This window comes from Tupaia chinensis, unplaced genomic scaffold (assembly GCF_000334495.1).
Source record: "Tupaia chinensis unplaced genomic scaffold, TupChi_1.0 Scaffold146386_1, whole genome shotgun sequence".
Taxonomy (NCBI): Eukaryota; Metazoa; Chordata; class Mammalia; order Scandentia; family Tupaiidae; genus Tupaia; species Tupaia belangeri.
The window spans coordinates 3,052,313-3,060,134 of NW_006206241.1; positions in this window are offsets into that span (position 1 = coordinate 3,052,313).

Here is a 7,822-nt window from a genome sequence, read left to right on the forward strand (position 1 = left end):
TGTTTCCGGGGAGGAGCGGTGGATTCAGATCCCTCGCCCTGCTCCCTGCAGGGGCGTGCAGCCGCCTGGTCTGTCCAGCAGGTGGCGCTGTGCCCTTGGTCTTGAGCCCTGCTCCCTGCGCTCTCAGGCCGGTGGATCCTCGCGCTGAGGGCCTCTTACCCTGCAGGTTCAGGAAAGGAGAGCCCCGAGGTGTGTTTCGGATCAATGCCAGGAACTCCGGGTGTCTGTTGAGAATGGGGAAATTTCCGTGGAAGTCAGGGTTGCGTCAGCCGCAGCGGTAGCAGCGTCCCAGCGCGCTTAGGCCGGGACCCCAGTCCGGAACCTTAGGGGTGGCCTTGAGAAGACCGAAGCAGTCCCCATGCGGTTCGCCAGAACGCCCGGTTCAGACTGTGGTGGACATTGGGGTGGCAGCCAGGGAATGCGTGGAGACCGTCACCGACGGCTTCGTGCCGCTCCTGGCGCCCCTGGGGCGCCTCTCTGCCGTGGCTAGTAATTAAGACGAGGGTACCACCAACGGCTTTATAAGAGCCACCCAAAGTTTGTGGTGGGACTTAAAATTTTCTAAGGAAAACAGTGCTTCTGCCCCTGCCGTTCAAATCGTGAGACCCTGACCTTGAGAGACAGTTCCCTTTGTATTAACGAGGGTGCCAAGACCTTCAGTACCTGCAGGGGCCTGGTGCTTTGCTGGTTTGTGAAATTCGTGGTCTTTCTTCGTTGGAACGAAATAATTTCCACTGTTTTCTTTTGTCTTTAGTTGTTGCTGTTTTTTCTGAGGAAGGAGGTGAACTGGGATTTGCATCCAGTGTTCAAGGTCATAAGACAGCACAATGTTTTCTGTTAACAAAGGGATCATGTTCCTGACTGCAATGAAGGAAATTTTCTTTCTTTCTTCTTCTTCTTCTTTTTTTTTTTTTTTTGAGATTTTTTTTTTTTGTTATAGGGCCCATGTGTTTGCTGGAGAGACAAGAGGGAGACAGAAGACAGAAAGCAAGAAATTACCCTCCCTCTCCAGGGTGGATGGCCACGCTGCAATCCCTTCTTCTCTGTTCTTTCAGGATTTTGGGCACACACATGTGCATGGTGTGAGTTTTAAGCCACCAGCTCTGGGACTCGAACCGTGGTTGACTACATGGGAGTCCAGTGACATAACCATTACACCATCTGCTAGTCCCTCAACAAATTAAGCTTTAAAAATCTTTGCTTGATAGAGATTATTTTTAGGACTTTTTTTTTTAAACCAAGTAATAGCATCTCTTTGTCTTCCTTAGAAAATGTTTGAAAATTGGGTATTAATGTCGCTGTACCCCTTTCTAAAGCACAGATACAAACAGGCTAGGCGACCTCAATATCTATGAGAATGTGGACTTATAAACTGCACTGAGAATTCTCTAGGCCTGCCTGTGCGTTCTAACATCCTCATCAAGTGTCCACTGTCCAGGGTCTGAGTGTGCCGCCTGCATCCCAGACCTTTGTCATCGTGTTAGGCTGAGCAGATACAACAGGTGGCAGGAAGGCCAGGCTTGGTTGACAGCCACTTCCACTGTCTCTGGGAGCAGGACAGATGCCCGTTTCCCAGGCCAGCAGAGAGGGACGAGCTGTCAGCTTCATCTGTGGAAGGCAAGGGGGCTCAGTCCCTGATGGCCTATTGACCTGGACTCCCAGGAAGTGCTCAGGGCAGCCTCCCAGAGTGGTTCCCCAGGTTCAGCCACAGCCCAGGATGGCCGGGAGAGGAGCTGTGAGCAGCAGCCATGACTGTTTCTAGCCCTCCTTTTCCCTCCACTGCCCCCTCGCTGTCCCACTGTGTGCATCCGCACGTGGGCTTTCTTTATTTCCTACAGAAAGGGGACAATGAGGCATATGAAGAACTTTTTAAAAAGAATTATTTATTTAATTTAATTTGTTTTTACTATTACTTTAATTTGTTCCAGGAGACAGAGATAGAAAGGGAAAGCGACAAAGCAAGCCACCAGGTCCAGGACTCAAACCACAATCGGCCATGTGGAATCCAGAGTCCTTAACCACCACGCCACCTGCTGGTCCCTTAAAAACCTTTAAGATACTTCCACCTTATTAAATAAACTGCACCCCAGATTATCTCACATTGTTTCTTTTTAAGTCTGGATGTGACTATGCACTTCCTTTAAAATGATTAAACTGGCATAGACTTATCCAACCAAAGACATTTATTCAAAATCTCAACAATTAGCACAATGTTTTGTAAGAGATATTTTTGCTGCAGGGCATGTGTGCTCACCAGAGAGCCAGGAAAAGCAAGAAATCACCCCCCAGAGGGGTTAGCCATACCACAATCCCTTCTCCTCCATTTTCCTTAGAATTTTGGGCATGCACGCACATGTGCCTAGAATCAATTTTTATGTGTGTGTGTTTTTAAATTTTTTATATTACATTTAATCACATATATCTTTACAGTGTATAACATTTTTTCCAGCATGATTACCATGCATATTAGTCAAGACAAAGACATTATTATCCATATCATCATCATCAAAAAGCTTTTCATTTTTTTCAGATCATTATTACTATTATTCATTCTCATTATTTTTAAACATTCAATCACTATGTATCATTTGGCTTATAAAGAGATTTTACCTAACATGAAATACTCCTCAGACAGTCCAGTAGAAGATACTATACATATCATCATCAAAGGTAGTAAGCCATTTCTGTATTCCACTAAAGTCATGCCTCTCTATTTGTTCTCTTACTATCCTTCTCCCTTCTCCCACCCCGTTCCACACTGTCTTCAGCATCCATAACTATTTTTACTGCTTTTATGACCTCCAGTATTTCACTCTCTACCATAGAGTGTGGATAGTCAGTATATATTAAGTGGATACATGCAATATTTTTCTTTCATAGCTTGGCTTGCTTCACTGAGCAATAAGTCTTTCATATTCTGCCATTTTCTATAAAATGTCAGGGTCTTGTTTTTTTTATGGCTAAATAGTATTCCATAAAGTATATGTGCCACACTTTTTCAATCCATTCATCTGTTTGTGGACATTTGGGTTGATTCCATGTCTTTTCAATTAATGCTGCAATAAACATTGATGTTTATGCACTTTTCTGACTGAGCGTTTTCCTGTCCTTTGAGTAGATACCCAGAAGTGGGATTGCTGGATCAAATGGTAGTTCTGTTTGTAGATATTTGAGGAACCTCCCTATTGATTTCCACAGTGGCTGGACCAAGTTACCTTCCCACCAACAGTGTAGGAGAGTTCCCCTTTCACCACAGCCCCGCCAACACTTATCACTTTTTGTATTTTTAATCTTCACCATTCTGACAGGGGTTAGGTGGTATCTCATTGTGGCCTTAATTTGCATTTCCTTTATGATGAGGGATGTTAAGCATTTCCTCATATGCTTTTTGGCTGTTTGTATGTCTTCCTTAGCGAGATTTTTGTCCAGCTTATTTTCCCATCTTATAATTGAGTTAATAATTTTTTTTAGGGGGGTAAGCCACTTGAGGTCCCTGTGTATTCTGGTTATCAGTCTCTTATCTGAGGCATATCTTGCAAAAGCATTCTCCCATTCTGAGGGTCATAAATTCACATTAATTACTGTGTCTTTTGCCATGCAGAAATTTCTAACCCTGATGTAATCCTACTTGTCTATTTTAGGGATTATTGCCAGTGCTTTGGGAGTCTTATTTAGGAAGTCTTTGCCTACCCCCAATGTCTTCCACAGTTTCCCCAGTGTTTTCCACTGGTACTTTGATAGTTTGAGGTCTTAGATTCAAATATTTGATCCATTTTGAGTTGACTTTTGCTAATCGTGAAAGATGGGCATTCAGTTTCATCTTTCTGCAGGTGGATACCCAGTTTTTCCAGCACCATTTGCTAAAGAGGTTTTCCCTTTCCCAATGTATTGACTGGTATCCTTTGTCAAAGATCATTTGGTTGTAAGCTTTGGGGATTATTTCTATTCTATTCCATTATTCCAATTGTCTGTTTTTGTATCAATACCATGCTGTTTTGATTATCACAGCTTTATAGAATATTTTGGGGTCAAGAAGTGATATGTCACCCACTCCACTCTTCTTGTGCAGGGACTGCATTGGCAATATGAGGTCTTTTATGATTCCAGACAAATTCTGTGATTGTCTTTTCTAGATCTGTGAAGAACATCTCTGGTATTTTGATTGGAATTGCATTAAACATGTAGATTAATTTGGGTAGAATTGCCATTTTGATTATGTTAATTCTACCAATCCAGGAACATGAGATATCCTTCCACTTTTTTGTGTTCTTTTCCATATCTTTTTTGAGATTTTCACAGTTTTCTTTGTAAAGGTCTTTGACTTCCTTAGTTAGGTTTCTCCCTAGGTACCTTATACATCTTGTGGCTATGGTGAAAGGGACTCCTTTCTTCTACTCTACTTCGTTCACCTTGTTGTTTGTATATAGAAATGTGATAGATTTTTGGATGTTGGCTTTGTATCCTGTCACTTTATTTATTTATTACTTCGAGAAGTTTTTTCATGGAAACCTTTGGGTCTTCCAAGTATACCATCATGTCATCTGCAAATAACAATATTTTTTGACTCTTCTTTGCTGATTCGAACACCTTTTATATTATTCTCTTTTCTGATTGCATTAGCTAAGACTTCCAGCACTATATTAAAAAGCAGAGGAGAAAGTGGGTACCCTTGTCTAGTACCAGTTTTTAGTGAAAAAGCTTTTAGCTTTTCCTCATTCAGTATGTTATTTATAGGTTTTTCATATATGGCTTTTATTGTGTTGAGAAATTACCCCTCTATACCAATCTTGCTAAGAGGCGTAATCATGAATGGATGTTGTATTTTATTGAATGCTCCACTGCATCAATTGAAATGATCATATAGTTTTTATCTTTCTTTCTATTAATATGGTGTATTATACTTATGGTCTTGCATATGTTGAACCACCCTTGCATCCCTGGAATAAAGCCTACCTGATCGTGATCTTTTTCAATTGTTGTTGGATACAATTTGCAACCATCTTGTTGAGAATTTTTGCATTTATATTCATCAGCGATATTAGTCTGTAGTTTTCCTTTTTTGTCTTGTCTTTAACTTTTGGAATAAGGATGGTGGAAGCTTCATAAAATGAATTTGGAAGGTTTCCTTCCTTTTGGGTCATTAGAAATAATTTGAGTAGAATGGGGGTTAACTCTTCCTTAAAAGTTTGGTAGAATTCAGATGTGAAGCCGTCAGAACCTGGGCTTTTCTTTGTCGGGAAGTTATTTATTACTGATTCAATTTCATGACTTGTTATGGATCTATTCAGGTTTTCTATGTCCTCCTGATTCAATCTTGGTAGATTATATGCATCCAGGAATTTGTCCTGGATGGAGATGTCCTGGAGATGTCCTCCATGTTCTCTTGTTTGTTGGTATATAGTCACTCATAGTATCCTCTAAGGATGTTTTGCATTTCTATTGTGTCTGTTGTAATGTTGCCTGTTTCAACACATATTTGATTTATCTGGTTACTTTCTTTTTCTTTATCAGTCTAGCTGATGGTGTGTTAATCTCATTAATCTTTTCAAAGAACCAGCTTTTGCTTTCATTTATATTCTGTATAGTTCTTTTATTTTCTGTTTCACTTATTTCTGCTTGAATATTTATTATTTTTTATTTGACATTTTTGTTGTTGTTGTTGTTCCAATTCCTTGAGGCATGATGTTAGGTTGTCTATTTGCCACCTTTCAATCTTTTTCTTATGCACGCTAATTGCTATGAATTTCCCTCTTATGACTGCTTTTGCCATGTCCCATAGATTATGGAAACTGGTGTACTCATTATCATTTATTTCCATAAGTTTTTTTTTTATTTAAGACTTAATTTCTTCAGTAGTTAAGAAGTAATTCAGAAGTAGGTTGTTTAGTCTCCATGTGTTTGTGCATTTTTGAGGATGTTTCTTGAAATTAATATCAAGTTTAATTCCATCATGATCCTAGAAGAGGCTGGATATAGTTTCTATGCCTTTGAATCTGTAAAGGCTTGATTTGTTTCCTATCATATGGTCAGTCTTTGAAAAGATTCCATTCTGGAGTGAGAAAAATGTATATTTTGTGGTCTTAGGATGGAAAGTTCTATCGATGTCTGTCAAACCCATTTGATTTATAGTATTATTCAGGTCCTGTATCTCTCTGCTTATTTTTTGTCTAGAAGATCTGTCTAAAGGAGATAATGGGGTGTTGAAATCCCCAGCATTTATAGTGTTGCAACCTATCTCTCCTTTTACCTCCCACAGTCTTTCCGTCGCGTATTTAGATGCTTCTGATTTGGGTGTATTTATAAGTGTTATGTCTTCTTTATGAATTAGTCCATTTACTACTATATAATACACTCATTTGTCTTGTCTTACAGCCCTTGTCTTAAAGCCTATTTTGTCTGAAATCAGTATCACAACTCCAACCCTTTTTTTTATTTCCATTTGCATGGAATATCTTTTTCCATCCTTTTACTTTTAGTCTATTTATGTCTTTACCCATAAGGTGCATTTCTTGTAGGCAACAGATAGAAGGTTTATGTTTTTTTTTTTTTCATTCATTCAGCCAGTCAGTGTCTCTTAATTGGAGAATTTAATTCATTAACATTCAATATTATTATTGATATTTCTGGACATATTCCTATCATTAAGTGAAACATTTTTGTGGTTGTTTTTTGTTTTCTTAAATCCTTCCACCTGACTTTTTAGTTTTCCTGGTACAGCACACCCTTCAGAACCTCTTGAAGAGCTTGGTCTGTAGTTGGTAAATTCTTTCAGGTTTTGTTTTTCTGAGAATTTTTTTATCTGTTTTTCCCATATGAAAGATAATCTTGCTGGGTATAGTATTCTTGATTGCAATTGTTTCTCATTTAATTCTTTGACTATATTTCCCCATTCTTTTCTTGCCTGCATTGTTTCTGACAAAAGGTCCAATGTTAGCCTGATGGGATAGCCTTTGTAAGTAACTTGATGTTTCCCTTTTGCCAATTTTAGTATCTTGTTTTTGTCTGTGGATTTGGCCAGTCTGGCTATGATGTGCCTTGGAGAAGATATTTTTGGGTTGACTCTCCTTGGGGTCCTGTGTATTTCTTGTATCTGGATATTTGAATGACTCTCTAGGTTTGGAAAGTTTTCTTCCAAGATTTCATGGAATAAATTATCAATACTTTTATTATTTTCTTCCTCTATCGGGATGCCAATTATTTGGATGTTTGGGTGCTTGATGGTACCTCGTATTTTTCATATATTATCCTCATTTTTCTTGGTTGTTTTCTCAGTCTTTTCAATAATGTTTTTTAGGTCAGAGGTTTTGTCTTCTACATTCTAGATTCAATCTTCTACGTGACCTAATTTACTTTTAATACTTTTACAGGAGGTTTTAATTTCCTGTATCACATTCTTCATCTCTGACAATTCCATTTGATTCTTTTTTATGGTGTCTATTTCTTCTTTCAAATTGTGAAAGGACTTCATTATCTCCTGGAGCTCGATGTCTCTTTTCTCTTGCATCTCATTTAGTTTGGTTACTACAAATATTCTGAATCATTTAGCCAACATTTCTATGACTTCCATTGTGTTGTCTGTGAGTGATGAGGAATTGATGTTTTCTCTTGGGGGAGATTTATTTTGTGGGTTGCACATATTTCTTATACCTCTGCGATGGTTCCTAGTCAACTGGTGATCTACACATTTCTTTCTAAATTTTTCAAGATATCACCAAGTGTTCAAAGGTTTCCAGGAGTAGGAGATTAGCAATCTCTCTTCTGCTCTGCCTCCCCATTCCTCACCAGTACCCTGCACTGTTGTCACTGGTCCTGGGTGACCCAA